Source organism: Somniosus microcephalus, unplaced genomic scaffold (genome assembly GCF_052327205.1).
Source record: "Somniosus microcephalus isolate GS21.2 unplaced genomic scaffold, FLI_Smic_1.0 unresolved_chr4, whole genome shotgun sequence".
In the NCBI taxonomy this organism is placed as follows: domain Eukaryota; kingdom Metazoa; phylum Chordata; class Chondrichthyes; order Squaliformes; family Somniosidae; genus Somniosus; species Somniosus microcephalus.
Window position 1 is genome coordinate 16614245 of NW_028225182.1, and position 17410 is coordinate 16631654.

The 17410-nt window shown below is 43.9% G+C and overlaps 2 non-coding genes across 2 annotated transcripts; one reads left to right on the forward strand and one right to left on the reverse strand.

Moving 5' to 3' along the window:
- Nucleotides 1-8635: 8635 nt before the first annotated feature.
- trnal-cag (transfer RNA leucine (anticodon CAG)) lies at nucleotides 8636-8718 on the forward strand. The gene has a single exon. It is a non-coding gene; the product is annotated as a tRNA-Leu (tRNA).
- A 2397-nt stretch (nucleotides 8719-11115) lies between these two features.
- On the reverse strand, nucleotides 11116-11188 carry trnak-cuu (transfer RNA lysine (anticodon CUU)). Its single transcript has one exon. It is a non-coding gene; the product is annotated as a tRNA-Lys (tRNA).
- Nucleotides 11189-17410: the final 6222 nt, after the last annotated feature.

Consider the following 17410-nt stretch of genomic DNA (forward strand, 5'->3'; position numbering starts at 1 on the left):
ATCTTTTTTTGAAATGCCTAAGTCTGGCAATATTGATGCTTTTGATAACGAAACCGAGCCTAACTTTGGCAATATTGATGTTTTTGATAACAAGATAGAGGATTGGACAACATATTTAGAAAGAGTGGAGGTGTTTTGCACCGCAAATGGAATAGAAGATGAAAAAAAAGCTTCAGTGCTTCTGGATCTAATGGGCGCAGAAACATACAAGCTGTTACACAACTTAATCACTCCAGCCAAACCGATGGACAAGAATTTTGAGGAGATTGTTGATACCCTACACTACCAATTCGAGGCAGGACTGGCAGATTCTCTGCAAGACAAATTCATCTGCGATCCCCTAAGTGTAGAAACACAAAAAAAAGGTATCTTCTGGAAAAGATCTAACACTGGACAAGGCTTTCAGTGCAATAGGAGCGGCAAATATACAGCAAAGGCCACAGGACTTCGGCACCCATGAAATGACACGGGGTTTCAAGAGATGTTATTGCTGCGACAGATCCAACCATGACCAGAGGGATTGCTGGTTCAAAGAAAAAGCATGCAGGTGATGCGGAAAGATGGGACACATTCCACGTGTATGCCGATCTGAAAATAAAAAATCCACTAACAGGAAAAGAATCAATAAGGAAAAGCACAGAAAGGTACAAATGATGACGGACATTAGCTCCAAAGACCAGAAGAGCGATAGCCACTCCGGGAACAAGAGACTAAGCTCTCTCAAATTACATAATGTAATTGCCAATGAAGATTACCAGACCATTTGGGTTACCCTCATAATAGCAGGGTCCCCAGTTAAAATGGAGCTAGATACAGGATCAGCTCTAACCGTAATAAATCGATGAGATTACGAGAGGCGATTTTCACATATACCTCTAAAAGACACATCCATTATCTTAAAAACATATACGGGGCAGAAAGTATACCCCAAAGGAAAAATAAAGGTGCCTGTGGTATACAACGGCAAAGAAATACAAAAGTTGTATTTATACATTCTACAAGATGGTGGTCCACCGTTGTTGGGACGTGAATGGATAAGGAAGATACGTTTAGACTGGCACTCCATTCAGGCACTGACGGTGACCAGTAAGGAAAAAAACAATGATGACATCATACCTGAACGATTAAAAGACATCTTGGCCAACTCCAAAGAAGTGTTTCAAGAGAAACTAGGAACCTTGAAAGGCATCACCGCCTCAATAAAAGTGGAAGATGCAGCAATTCCAAAATGTTTTAAGGCAAGACCGGTGCCATACGCAATACGTCCAGCAGTCGAGGCAGAGCTGGAGAATTTGGAAAAGGCAGGCGTATTATCCAAAATAGATTGGAGCGAATGGGCAACACCCATCGTTCCAGTCATGAAAAAAACATTGAAAAATAACTCTGAGGAACAGATAATAATTCGCATCTGTGGAGACTTTAAGGTGACTGTAAACCCGGTCCTTCACACGGTACAGTATCCTCTTCCGAGGATAGAAGATATTTTCGCCTCACTATCCGGAGGAAAACGTTTCACAAAAATTGACTTGGCACAGGCATATCTACAGATGGAGGTTGAGGAGACCTCTAAAAAGTATCTCACAATAAACACACACAAAGGCCTGTACCAGTACAATCGACTGGTTTTTGGAGTAGCATCAGCTCCAGCTATCTGGCAAAGAGCTATGGAGCAAATCCTGCAAGGGATTCCGGGGACTCAGTGCTACCTAGATGACATCCTTATAACAGGAGAAAACGACAACGAGCACCTTGCCAATTTGGAGCAGGTGCTCACTAGGCTGAAAGAACGGGGCCTACGAGCAAATCGCCCCAAGTGCGAATTTTTCTAAAATCAGATATCATATTGTGGCCACATAATTAATAAGGAAGGGTTGCATAAGTCACCTGAAAAAATTGAAGCAGTTATAAAAGCCCCAGCACCTGAAAATGTTTCACAATTGAGGTCATTCCTGGGATTAACAAATTACTATCATAAATTTTTACCGAACTTATCAACTATTCTACACCGTCTTAATGATCTTCTACACACAGGAGTGATTTGGAAATGGAACGAAGACTGTAAACGTGCCTTCCATAAATGTAAAGACTTAATCACATCCGAGAAAGTTTTGGCTCATTACAACCCATCACTACCAATCAGACTGGCGTGCGATGCATCCCCTTACGGCATAGGAGCGGTATTGCCCCATAGCTTCCCTGATGGCTCGGAACGGCCGATAGCTTTTGCGTCACGCTCATTGAACTCAGCTGAGCGTAACTATTCCCAGATAGACAGGGAAGCACTCAGCCTGGTATGGGGAGTGAAGAAATTCAACCATTACCTACACGGACAAAAATTTACCTTGCTGACTGACCATCAACCCCTCATCTCCATATTCAATCCTAAGAAAGGTGTCCCCATTATGACGGCACAAAGACTACAGAGGTGGTCCCTTTTTCTAGGGGCACACCAATACAACATTGAATACAAAGGGTCGAAACAGCATGGGAATGCTGACGGTTTATCGCGCCTGCCATTGCCAACGATAGAAGAGGCACCTACAGTAGACCCAGCAGAGATATTCCACTCTACCATAGTGGAATGTCTACCGGTGACAAATTCTGCCATTGAAAGGGAGACAAGAAATGACCCTACTCTCTCACGGGTCTACGATTTAACAATGAAGGGATGGCCAGCACATGGCGAACCACTGTTGCCAGCATTCTCGCAAAGAAGAGAACAGCTGTCAGTGTGCCGAGGAACCTTGATGTGTGGATCCAGGGTGGTGATTCCACCCAAACTCCAGGATAAAGTGCTAAAGGAGCTTCACGAGGGGCATCTGGATGGAGTGAAAATGAAGAACCTAGCTAGGGCGTCTGTATGGTGGCCAGGTATCGATGGAGACATCGAAGACATGACCAAGAGCTGCCTCGGATGCCAGAAGGTCCAAAATGCTCCACCACAGGCCCCTCTACATCCATGGGAGTGGCCCTCATCTCCCTGGCAAAGGGTGCACATCGACTTTGCTGGTCCATTTATGGACTCAATGTTCTTAATCGCAGTTGATGCACACTCCAAGTGGCCGGAGGTAATAAAGATGTCCTCCACCACCACGGAAAAAACCATCACAGTATTAAGGACCATATTTGCCAGGAATGGGCTGCCGGAACAGATATGTTCTGATAAGGGACCGCAATTTGTGTCCGAAGAATTCAGAAAGTTCTTAAAGAACAATGGGGTAAAGCACTACACGTCCGCCCCATACCATCCCGCCACCAATGGATTGGCTGAAAGGTTTGTCCAGACCATTAAGAAGGCCATAAAGGCCATGGGTAATGAAGACATAAAACTTCAGCACAAGGTGGATAACTTCTTATTTGCATATAGGAATGCAACACATATGGTTACAAACCAAACTCCCGCCATGATGTTCTACAATAGAAACCTAAGATGCCGGCTGGATTTGGTCAAGCCCAACATCCGAAGGGACGTGGAGAACCGGCAGTTTCAGGGCATGAATGAAAGGCCAACTCGGGCCTTCCAGATAGGCCAACCGGTTTTGGCCCGGGACTACCATACCGATAAATGGCAGCCTGGAACTATCTGCACACGACTAGGACCACTGATGTATACCATGGACATCGGAGAAAGCATAATAAGGCGCCATGCTGACCAAATCATCAAGTCATCCGAAAAGGGACAACCTACCCCACCACGCTATACATCTAACGATGAAATAGGGATACCCATATCTACCTCCGATCCGGTGATACTGGAACCCGATGAACCCGACACTGGCCTTCAAGGCGAATCAGCCTTGCCAGAAGAACCTACTACACCACCAGAAACTACTACACCCCCGAGGCATTATCCGGACAGAGTCAGGAAGCCTCCTGAGAGACTAACCTATAATTAATTAATAGAGCAACGTATATTATTTTGCATATAACATGTAATTAATAATTACTTAAAATATGACGTACTAGTTAGCTAGAAGGGGAGGAATTGTGGTGTATGTGCCTTTAAGAGCAATTGTGGTGTATGTGCCTTTAAGAGCCCCAGGTGTGCGTATTGCCGGTAATTGCCACTTGGGCTATACAAGCCTGTGTATTGTGTATATCCTTTAGAACCCCCCCACCCCAGACTTGCTTAGTAAATACCTATGAACCAACTCCTGTCTTCAATGTCTTTATCTACACACGGACACTACACATACCCCATATTACCTTTGGTTAACAATTATCGATCAATCGCAGATTTAATATTAACAATGGACCCAGCATCAGTTGCTGTTTGTGGAAGAGAGTTCCAAACTTCTACCACCCTTTGTGTGTAGAAATGTTTCCTAACTACACTCCTGAAAGGCCTGGATCTAATTTGTAAGCTATGTTCCCTAACCCTAGACTCCCCAACTGGGGGAAATAGTTTCTCTCTACCTACCCTATCAGTTCCCCCTTAAATATCAAACCAAACTTGGGGGTGTGGCAAACATTGAGGTTGATACCAATCGACGGCAACAGGAAATAGAAAGTCTAGCAGAATGGGCAGATGGAATTTAATACAGAGAAGTGTGAGGTGATGCATTTTGGCAGAAGGAACAGGGAGAGGCAATATACATTAATGGCACAGTCTTAACGAGTTTGCAGGGACAGAGGGATCTGGGAGTTGATGTACATAGGACACTATGGAGGGATTTTCTAGATTTAATATGATGATTTCTAGCAGGCATTTGAGAAGATTTCACACAAGCGACTGTTAGCAAAAATTTAATTCTACGTTAAATTAGTAACTGTTAATAATATATTGCATTAATAACTTTAATTAGGTACATCTTAGTCTTAATACTCTGTAAAGTTAGTTAATAGTCGAATAAATAAAGGCAGGGCAGCTCAGTCCCACGGAATGTGCATCCTGTGCCATGTGGGAAATCCAGGATGTATCCCATGTCCTGGACAACCACTTGTGCAGGTCGTGTCGTCAGCTGGAGGAGCTCGCGGTTTCGGAGCTTGATCAGCAGCTGGCGTCACTGCAGTGCATCCGCGAGGCTGAGAGCTACGTGGACAGCACGTTTCAGGAGGTGGTCACCCCGCAGCTAAGGAGTGTACAGGCAGAGAGGGAATGGGTGATCGTTAGACAGACGAGGAGAACAGACATGACTCCAGGATGGTAATGTTGCCTCCTTGGTGCCAGGGTCAAGGATGTCACTGAGCGGCTGCAGAATATTCTGAGGTGGAGGAGAACAGCCAGAGGTCGTGGTAGAAAGAGGGATGAGATTCCTGGGGCATTGTGGCCAGTTCTGGAGGAGGTGGGTCCGGTACAGGCCGGACGGGTTGCAAATCAACAGAGCCGGTAGAAATATCATCATGGGGAGGTTTGCTAGTGTTGTTGGGGAGGATTTAAATTAAGTTGGCAGGGATATGGGCACCAGGATGTACCAATAGAAAGAAGAAAATGGTGTACACCAGATTTGGAGAGAGGGGTAACGCTAAAGTAAAAAATAGTAAGGTATTAGGTGGGGTCAGACTTAGAGAGAACACAGGATGTTCTAAGATAGGGTTACAGTGCATGTATGTGAATGCACGAAGCATAGTAAACAAGGTTGGTGAGCTGAAGGCGCAAATAGTCACATGGGAATAGGATGTTGTGAAAATAACTGAAACCTGGCTCAAAAAAGGGTAGGATTGGGTATTAAATAATCTTGGATAGATGGTGTTCAGGAAGGATAGGGAAGGAATGACAGGAGGTGGTGCGACATTATTGGTTAAGCAGAATGTTACAGTGCTGGGGAGAGAGGATGTCCTGGGGGGACAAGGACTGAATTTATATGGCTAGAGTTAAGATATAATAGAGGGGCCGTTACACTACTAGATGTATTCTATAGGCCACCAACTAGTGAGAAAATATGGAGAAGCAAATTTGCAGAGAAATTACAGAGAGATGTAAGAACTATTCAAGAAAGGCTGTAAGGATAATTCCAGTAACTACAGGCTGGTCAGTTTAACATCAATGGTGGGTAAAGTTCTAGAAACAATAATCAAGGAAAATATCAACGGCCAGTTGGAGAGGTTTAAGCTAATTAAGGAGAGCCAACATGGATTTGTAAAAGGCAGATCGTGTTTGACTAATATAATTGAATTTTTTGATGAAGTAACAGGGAACATTGATCAAGAGAATGCAATGGATGTTGTCTGCATGGATTTTAGGAAGGCGTTTGATAAGGTATCACGTAGAAGGCTGGATAACCAAATTGAGGCTCATGGAATAGGTGGGTCAGTGGCAGCTTGCAGAAGGAATTGGCTTAAGGATAGAAAACAGCGAGTTGTGGTAAATGTGTGTTTTTTCAGACTGGAGGATGGTAGACAGTGGTGTTCCCCAAGGGTCAGTGCTGGGGCCACTGCTTTTTATGATATATATGTAATTGACCTGGATATTGGAATACAGAGTAGAATTTCTAAATTTGCCGATGACAACAAACTTTGGGGTGTGGCAAACAGTCAGGATGATACCAGTCAAATACAGCAGGACATAGAAAGTCTTGCAGAATGGGGCAGACAAATGGCAGATGGAATTTAATACAGAGAAGTGTGAAGTGATGAATTTTAGTAGAAGGAACAGGGTGAGGCAATATATACTTAATGGCATAGTTTTAATGAGTGTGCAGGGACAGAGGGACCTGTGAGTTAATGTACATAGGTCCCTGAAGGTGGCAGGAAATATTGAGAGAATGGTTAGCAAAGCATATGGGATCTTGGGCTTCATAAATAGAGGTATTGTGTACAAAAGTAGAGAAGTTATGCTGAACCTTTATAAAGTGCTGGTTAGGCCACGACTGGAGAATTGCGTCCAGTTCTGGTCACCACACTTTAGGAAGGATGTGAAGGCCCTTGCGAGGGTGCAGAGGAGATTTACCAGAATGGTTCTGGGGATGGGGCATCTTAGCTAAAAGGACAGGTTGGAGAAGCTGGATTTGTTTTCATTACCACAACAACAACAACAACAACCTCTATTTATATAGCACCTTCAACGTAGTAAAACGTCCCAAGGCGCTGGACAGGATGATTTTAAGACAAAGGAGGTTGAGGGGTGATTTGATAGACGTGTACAAGATTATGACGGGTTTGGATACACCAGACGGGAAAAGGCTGTTCCCACTAGTTCATGGTACAAGGACTGGTGGACACAGATTTAAGGTTTTGGGCAAGAGATACAGGAGGGATGTGAGGAAAACGTTTTTATGCAGCGAGTGGTGAGGACTTGGGACTCGCTGCCGACGGAAGTCGTAGAAGCAGAGACACTCAATGTTTTCAAGTGGAGACTGGATAGAAACTTGAGGGAAATAAACTTGCAGGGCTATGGGGATAGAGCGGGGGAATGGGACTGAATGGATTGCTCCACAGGGACCTGGAACAGAATCGATGGGCCGAATGGCCTCCTTCTGTGCCGTTATGACTCTATGACTATGAAGTATAGATTAGTGATAATGGGGGCTTCAACTATCCTAATATATCTGACTATAGAGAGTTCAGATGAGAAGTGAAAAGGGAAATAAGAGGGGCAAAGAGAGGGTCTGAGAATAGAATGGCAGCTAACATAAAAGGTAATCCCAAAGTCTTCGATAGGCATATATTACCAAGTTGAACGACACTAAGTTAGTGGCAGATTAAGTAGTGCGGAAGGGAGCAGAAAATTGCAAAGGGACATTGGTTGAGTGGGCAAAACTAGAGGCATCAGATTTAAAGGGAAGGAAATTCGGCAGTTTAATGAGTTTGAAAGGGACATTTTTGACTTGTGCAGTTCGGTCAGAGAAATGCCAGTCAAAGGAAATCATTGCAGTAAAAGCGATTCTGTAGTGTCCCTTCTGTCTGAATAGTGCTTTCTCGATGCGCAATTAAGCAGAGATCTCCATAGTGCAGCGGTTATCACGTTCGCTGCACAAGCGAAAAATCCCCGGTTAGAGCCTGGGCGGAAATGTTATTTTTCTGTGAAATAAATTTAACAGGTTTCTTGTGTCAGAAGCAACGAACAATTTAAAGCAGACTCCTAAAATAGACAGTGTGTAAATTCTGATTGGGTATAAATCTACGTCAATGAATAAACTTTCACAAATTATTAAAGTTAAATTACTCAACTTTCGACTGTCCCTTACTGTGAGCATTTCTTTCATTCTGCAAAACAATGCTTTCGGTTAATGAATATTGTTTAAACAATTAAACCACTAAACTACCAGAACACACGTTAAAGAGTTGATCACAATTGCTGATATTTCCTATCCTTTTTCTGGTGTTTTTTCAGCTCTTTGTCCTTTTCAGCTCCTGACTGCGGATATTCCTCTGATTAAACGTGAACTAACTGAAATATCTCGCAGCCCCGGCCTCGGTTAATACCAGCAGATCTAAACCGCATTTCAGGCCAGTAAACAAATCCATTAATTATTCGCTTCTCCCCAGCTCCAGAGCTCAGATTGTTACTGCCCATCCCTGGAGCTGCAAAATACCAGGGACCCGGGACAAACCTCCCCATACACCGAGCACAAGCTGAGGAAAACCCCGGGGGAGATGATATCCCGGTCACTGAGCCTTCAACAGCATTGAACAAGCACCCGGACGGAAACGTTCTTCATGCGGAAGAGATGAGATGCAGAAATTAATGGAACAAGTCAGGATGGCCGAGCGGTCTAAGGCGCTGCGTTCAGGTCGCAGTCTCCTCTGGAGGCGTGGGTTCTAATCCCACTTCTGACAGTCTTCACTTTTAATTACCAAGCGGAACTCATTTATTTTCACACCACTGCCAAGCACTTTGGGACATCCCTCAAAAGTGGGATTCAGCAGTTCACCTGCTCCATTCACATAGAAACATAAAAGATAGGAGCAGGAATAGGCCATTCGGCCCCTCGAGCCTGCTCCGCCATTTAATGAGATCATGGCTGATCATCCACATTCAGTACCCTGTCCCTGCTTTCTCCCCATATCCCTTTATTTCTTTAGCCTTAAGAAATATATCTAACTCCTTCTTGAATATTTTTAATGAATTGGCCTCAACTGCCGTCTGTGGTACAGAATTCAACAGGTTCACCACTCTCTGGGTGAAGTAATTCCTCCTCTCCTCAGCCCTAAGTGGCTTACCCCTTATCCTTAGACTGTGACCGCTGGTTCTGGATTCCCGCACCATCGGGATCATTCTTCCTGCATCTAGTGTGTCTAGTCCTGTTAGAATTTTGTAAGTTTCAATGAGCTCCCCTCTCATTCTTCTAAACTCTAGCGAATATAAGCCTAATCATCTCAATCTGTCTTCATACGTCATTCCTGCCATCCCATGTATCAGTCTGGTGCATCTTCGCTGCACTCCCTCCATGGCAAGAACATCCTTCCTCAGACAACATGACCAAAGCTGCACACAATACTCAAGGTATGGTCTCACCAAGGCCTTGTACAACTGCAGCAAGACATCCTTGCTCCTGTACTCGAATCCTCTCACTATAAAGGCCAACATTTGCATTCTTAACCACCTGCTGCACCTGCATGCTTACCTTCAGCGATTGGTGCACACGGACACCCAGGTCTCATTGCAGTTCCCCTTTTCCCAATCTATTGACATTCTGATAATAAGCTGTCTTCCTGTTTTTGCCACCAAAGTTGATAACCTCACATTTATCCACATTATACTGCATCTGCAATGCTTCTGCTAAATCACCTAACCTGTCCATATCATACTGGAGTTTCTCTGCATCCTCCTCACAGCACACATGCCCATCCAGCTTTGTGTCGTCTGCAAACTTAGAGTTATTTCATCTAGTTCAACCTTCTAGATCATTAATATATATTGTGAGTAGCTGGGGTCCTAGCACTTATCCCTGCCCTACCGCACTAGTAACTGCCTGCCACTTGGAAAAAGACCCGTTTCGACATACTCTTTGCTTCCTGTCTGCCAACCAGTTCTCTATCCAAGTCAGTACCTTACACCCGATCGCATGAGCTTTAACTTTGCACGTCAATCTCTTATGTGGGACCTCATCGAAAGCCTTCTGAACGTCCAAATACACCACATCCACTGGTTCTCCCTTATCTATTCTACCAGTTACATCCTCAAAAAATTTTAACATTTCCATCTGACCTGGTACTGAAAGTGGAGACGGTTCCACAGTGTAGCAGTTATCACGTTTGCGGAATCATTTTGTTGGAACTTGCTCCTTCTTCTTGTCCAGGGGCGAGATTGCTCTCCTGTGTGAGGAAATAACAACTAAGAACAAAAGAATTAGGAGCTGGAGTAGCTCATATATTGTGTAAAATGAGATATGGGTAATAGTTAACAGTTAACATGCAAAGCACAAAACCTGCTGACAAGGGTGGAACTGTTGCTGTTTGGCGAACCGACCTCTACCTAGCGGAAGCTGTACGCCAACTCTCCAACACCTCCTCCTACCTCCGCCTGGACCATGACCACACTACCGAATATCAAGTCACCATTTGCAAGACTGTCACTGAGCTCGTATGAGAAGAGATTGAGTAAACTAGGCCTGCAATCTCTTGAATTCGGAAGAATGAGAGGGGATCTCATTAAGCATGCAAAATTATTACAGGGTTTGATCGGTTGGATGCTGGGAGAATGTTTCCCTTGGCTGGGGAGTCTAGAACCAGGGGCCACAGCCTCAGGATCTAGGTTCGGCCATTCAGGACTGAGAGGAGAAGAAATTTCCTCACACAGATGGTGGTGAATCTTTGGAATTCTCTACCCCAGAGGGCCGTGGAGGCTCAGTCATTGGGTATGTTCAAAACAGAAGTCGGTAGATTTCTGACTGGTATGGGCATCAAGGGATATGGCGTTAGGGCCGGTGAATGGAATTGAGGCAGGAGATCAGCCATGATCTCATAGAATCCTCTACACTTGCTTAAAAATCTGTTCCATTACCTCTTTTTTCCAGTTCTGACGAAAGGTTATCGACCTGAAACGTTAACTCTGTTTCTCTCTTCGCAGTAGCTGCCTGACCTGCTGAGTATCTCCAGCATTTTCTGTTTCAATTCAGATTTCCAGCATCTGCAGCATTTTCTCAGTTCGCATTTCTTTCATTGTGCAAAACAAGGTTATCGCTCAATTAATGACACTTTGGAAGCAACATAAACGTTTAACAAAATAAATACCACCCAACGTGCGGCTCGAACCCACGACCCTAAGATTAAGAATCTCATGCTCTACCGACTGAGCTAGCCGGGCCTGTTGGAATTGTATTTCTTTGTCGCTGATTGCAGTCAGGTAACTGGTGGCTCCGGCCTGGTCACAACAGCATATCTGAGCCGCGTTTCTGCAAACTACGAAACAAGTTCTCCAGAAGCCCAAGGCGTATAAGGAACTCAAGCAGCAAAATCCCTTTCATTAACCACAGGGGTTCAGGCAATTTTCTGATCGCAAAGCGCTTTAGTCCTTGTCAATATCTCTTGTCTATTTCCCGGAGATTCCCGATTCTGTCTTCCTCTCTGGCTCTGTTTATTGTGTCTGTGGCCACCTGCGGGTTGATTTTGAAGGAATACCTGTGTTTGTGTCTGCTTGTTACGTTAAACAAATGAGGGCATCAGGCGCTTCTGTGCATGACACTGAGGAATCAGGAGAAGGCAGGAGGAATGAAACAGTGTTTGTGGAACGTGTGTATATAAAACAGCGCTGTTTCAATTGCAAGACATCGTGGCGCAACGGTAGAGTGTTTGACTGTAGATCAGATGGCTGCGTGTTCAAATCACGTCGGGGTCACTGTTCTTCTGGATAATTCCAGAATTATTGTTATCTTTGCCATTTCACAATAACCAGACACTTGCTCCAAAGACTGTCTCACTCTTTCCCCAGTGCCAGGGAGAGAAGCGCCACAATTTCTCATGTATTTAATGTGACAAGACACAAGCACAGGTATTTGCTCAAAATCAACCTGCAGGTGGTCACACATAATAAACAGCGCCAGAGAGACAGGCAGAATCGGGAAACACCGGCAAATAGACGAGAGATATTGACAAGGTGAGAAAGCACTTTGCGATCAGAAAATTGCCTGAATCCCTGTGGTTAATGAAAGGGCTTTTAATGGTTGATTTCCTTACACATCTTGGAATTACGGAGAACCTGGTTCGTGGTTTATCCTGGGGCCGAGTCATTCGGCGCCTGGCTGCAATCAAAGACAAGAACGTATCAGCTTCTCCAGCCCGGCTAGCTCAGTCGGCCGCGACTCTTAATTGTAGGGTCGTGGGTTCGAGCCCCATGTTGGGAGAATTATTTTTGTTCAACTTTTATGTTGCTTTCACGGAAAAGCATAATTAATTAACCGATAATATTCTTTTGCCCAATTAAAGAAATGATAACTGAGCGAGAGTCGATACTTCAATCACTTTATTTTTGCTTTGCATGTTAACTGTTACCCATATCTCATTTTACACACTGTGCTTTAGGAGTCTGGGTTAAAGTGCTCATTGCTGATGACACCAGGAATCTGGGCCAACTTTTGTCATATTGAACAGGAAAATAGAATCAGCAGTGAACATCAAATCCCATGGTGCTGATTTTCAGATTCTACGCAGCCCGAATTGTAAAAAAGTGATATCATTTTAACAGTGAAGATTTGGAAGTAAATGTTACTCGTGTTTGTGCTTTTAATTAAAGTTTGTGGCGTCTGACTCCCGTTCATGTCTCTGAATAAGGAAGGAGGGGCTTGTCGTTGACCAGACTGCACTGCGCCTGGTGTTTGTGAGCTCATCCTTTATATTGAGCGGTTTCTCGTTCTTTAACCGGTGTCAGCTTTCGCTCAGCGGTTACTTCGCAACACCAACTTCTTTCTAATTTGGAACTCTGTCTCACTGCGGGCGCAGTTTGGGCTATTTATTGTCATTTTCAATCCCCTTCTTCAACAACGAAACACATTATAGCAGTGATTTTAATTTAGCACTGTGACATTTTTCGAGGGCATCATAAAATTATTCAATAACGTATTCCTATCAGCGCTGCGAGATGGGTTCGATTCCCAGTTAGGGAAGACATTTTGGTATCACCGCTTTTTATTCATGAATGCGATGTAATTTTATTAAATTAATTACATGCATCTAATGTGAATAAATAAGAACTGCTTTAATCACCATTAATTAACCGGTAACTTTATTTTGCAGAATGAAAGACATGATAATATGGTTACTGAGGGACAGTCGAAACTTCATTAATTTATTTTGCTCTTTGCATCTCCTGAACTGATAACTCATATCTCATTTTACACATTGCATTTTAGGAGAATGGTTTAAAATGTTCATTGCTTGAGAGAGCAGCGATCTGGGGCAACAATTGTTAAATTTAACGGGACCGGCTATTTCACAGAAAAAAAACCTATTCTCTCACATGATGTTTTCAGACCACACACTGACTGATCTTTGCTCGGCCCCAAGTGAATGACCTGACACTTGCCCGCGTTGAACTCCATTAATCACTGGTCAGGGGAGATTTAATAGAGGTGATCAAAATTATGGGGGAAACAGTTTCAACTGGCAGGAGTGTCAGCAGGTGTATGGGGGAAGAGCAGCGGAGTGGGACTGATTGGATAGCTCTTTCAAAGATGCAACATGAATTGCTCATTTTAACCTGCGATGGATAGATTTTAGTTAACCAACGGTATTAAGGGATCATTGAAGTCTGCGAGACACTTCATAATTGTTTCTATTATCATTAATCAACCCACAACATTTTGTTGCACACTGCAGGAATTGCTAACATGTATACCGGATGACAGTCAAACTTTAATAAGTTTTTATAGAATCATAGGAAATTTCCTGAAATCCTGTGGTTAATGAAAGGGATTTTAATGATTGAGTTCCTTATGCACCTTGGAATTCTGGAAAACATGGTTTGTATTTTGCAGAAACGCGGCTTAGATCTGCTGTTGTGAACCGAGATATAGCTGCAGGATCCTTGAATAATCTTTCACAATTCAACTGAAAGCAGCCGGAATGTGCAGCTTTGAGAGGGACTGTCTGCATGGTCAGAGCTGGAAACGAGAGTGAGCGAGCGACACTGCAGTGCTTTGATTGAGTGCAGGACTGTACAGAGAAACACAAATGTAACAGGATTTTGTTACATTGCATTAGAAATGCGAATTGTTCCATTTTTTCTACTGTTTAAATGAACACGATTTACAAAATGTCGCTGCTCGGTTTCGAACCGTGGAGTTTTCGCGTGTGAGGCAAACGTGATAACCACTACACTACGATAACATTGAAGGGAAAAATCGGCGTCTGTCATAAATCTCTGATTCTATAAAAAAGGTTATTAAAGTTTGACTGTCACCCAGCAAACATGTTAGCAATTCCTTCATTGTGCAACACAATTTTTTGTCGGTTGATTAAAACATATTTTTTTAATGATATAAACATACATACATTTAAAATTACTTTGGCTAAATTCTGGCCTGCTTTAAAATGTTCAAATTTATATTTCATAAATTTCAATTATATTTTAAATCTTTAATTAATTTCATTACGTTTGAACAATTGACCATTTATTTTATTTCCGTGGTGTGAAATGTTCTTTATTTGGAGATTTCTAATATGCTTATGGGGATTCCGTACATAAATGGAATCCCAATTCGCCTCATAGGAATCCCCCTTTTGATTGGTTGGTCTGGCCCATGTGATCCCAGGGATGAAACATGGAAACATAGAAGATCAGAGCAGGAGTAGGGCATTCGGCCCCTCGAGCCTGCTCCGCTTTTCAATCCAATTTCAGTACCCGGTCACTGCTTTCTCCCCATACACCTGGATCCCTTTAGCCTTAAGAAATATATCCAACTCCTTCTTGAATATATTTAATGAATTGGCTTCTACTGCCTTCTGTGGTAGAGAATTCCACAGGTTCACCACTCTCTGGGTGAAGAAATTCCTCCTCATGTCTGTCCTAAATGGCCTACCCCTTATCCTTAGACTGTGACCCCTGGTTCTGGAGTCCCCGACCATCAGGAACATCCTTCCTGCATCAATCTTTCCAGTACTGTCAGAATTTTATAAGTTTCAATGAGATCCCCTCTCATTCTGCTAAACTCCAGCGAGTACGAGCCCAATCGTCCCAGTCTCTCCTCATATGTCATTCCTGCCATCCCAGGTATCAGCCTGGTGAATATTCGCTGAATTCCTTCCATGGCAAGAACATCCTTCCTCAGATAAGGCGACCAAAACTGCACACAATACTCAAGATGTGGTCTCACCAAGGCCCTGTACAACTGCAGCAAGGCATCCTTGCTCCTGTACTCGAATCCTCTCGCTACGAAAGCCAACATACCATTTGCCTTCTTAACCGCCTGCTGCACCTGCATGCTTACCTTCAGCGACTGGTGCACAAGGACACCCAGGCTTGCGAACCGTGTGCGCCCCTGAGATCCATGGGCCTTTATGCAGGCGTATGCCAGCAGGCCCAGGGCAGCAAGAGTCCGAAGCTCTGGAGACACCAGGTAAGTCATATTGGTTTTTTGATTCGGAGGCGTTAGCCAGCGGCTAGTTTCCGATCGCATTTTCCAGGCCGATTGTATTTCAGGAGTCTGGTTTAAAATGTTCTTTGCTTATGTCACCAGGAATCTGGGGCAACTTTTGTTTAATTTAATGGGACCAGTTATTGCACAGGATAAAATTTTCTGGAACACATAATTTCTGCAGTTGTGGCCGAACCAGTGTTTTATAAAGGTTCATCATAACTTCCTTGCTTTTGTACTCTGCGCCTTTATTTATAAAGCCCCGGATTCTGTAAGCTTTTTAAACTGATTTCTCAACTGGTCCTGCCACATTGAACGATTTGTGTACATACACCCCCAGGTATCTCTGTTCCTGCAACCACTTTGGAAATGTATCCTTTAGTTTGTATTGCCTCTCCTCATTCTTCCGACCAAAATGTATCAATTCGCACTTTTCTGTTTTTAACTTCATCTGCCACATGTCCGCCCATTCCACCAGCCGATCCATGTCCTCTTGAAGTCTATCACTATACTCCTCACTGCTCACTATACTTCCAAGTTTTGTACCATCTGCAAATTTTGAAATTGTGCCCTGGACACCTAACTCCAAATGATTAATATATGTCTCGAAGGGCCGTGGTCCTAGTACCCACCCCTGGGGAACACCACTGTGTACCTTCCTCCATTCAGAGAAACAACAGTTTAGCACTACTCTCTGTTTCCTGTCACTTCGCCAATTTGACATCCATGCTGCCACTGTCCCTTTTATTCCATGGGCTTCAGCTTAGCTGGCAAGCCTGTTACGTGGCACTTTATCAAATGCCTTTTGGAAGTCCATGTCCACCACATCAACTGCATTTCCCTCATCAACCCTCTCCTTCACCTCATCAAAAAGTGCTATCAAGTTGGGAAAAGACGATTTGCGTTTAACAAATCCGAGCAGACTTTCCTTAATTAATCCACACTTGTCCAAGTGACTGGTCATTTTGTGCAGGGTTACCCTTTCTAAAAGCTTCCTCACTACCGACGTTAAGCTGACTGGCGTGTAGTTGCTGGGTTGAACCTTATACACTTTTTTCAACAAGGGTGTAACATTTGCTATTCTCCAGACGTCTGGCACCACCCCATATCCAATGAGTATTGGAAGATTATGGTCAGTACCTCCGTAATTCCCACCTTTACTCCCCTCAGCATCCTAGGATGCATTTCAACTGGTCCTGGTACAGCCAGCTTTCTAGTACCTCCTCTTTATCAATTTTTATCCCATCCAATATTCAACTACAGCTCATTAACTGTAGCAGTTGGCCCGGGCGGCGCTTCAGTAGACAGTTCGAAAAGACAAAGTCACTGTCTCGGTCTTAAGTGCTCTGCTCATCAAGAACAACCACACAAACAAAATGGTTTTACAATGCTTACCTCTTATCTCCAGTCAAATTTATCAGTTGGCTCGTTGGTATGATTCTCGCTTCGGGGTTATTGGTTGAAACTTGCGAGAGATCCCGGACGAGCCCTTAATTTGCCCGCGAATTATGAATTTGCTGTTCGAACTTTTGCAAAAAAAAACACTGGCTTTGATACACAGCTTTTCACGAACTCAGGACGTCCCAAAGCGTTTTAAGCCCATTGAAGTCCCTTTGAAGTGTTGTAATGTGGGGAAAGGTGTGCCCAAATCACCCCCACATGAATCTCAACTCTTTGGGAAGGAGTTCGGTGCAAAGACTCAGGCGCCTCAATGATGTGGACTTTCTTTGAATGAGTTCTGCTTGTAACTGCACTCGAGCTTGAAACAGCTCCCAGGCTTCCATCTCACGGGAGCAGAGTGTGGTCGCTGTGCAGCGGTTAGCAAGTCGGTGACGAGCTTGGGGTTGAGTGGCGTCGCTTTCAATCTATGAAATTTTACCAAGGCCCAGAGAAAAGAAATGCTGAATGGAACAGTCCCTGTGAGCGATGGATTGAAGGGGACGGCGCTCCGAGCACAG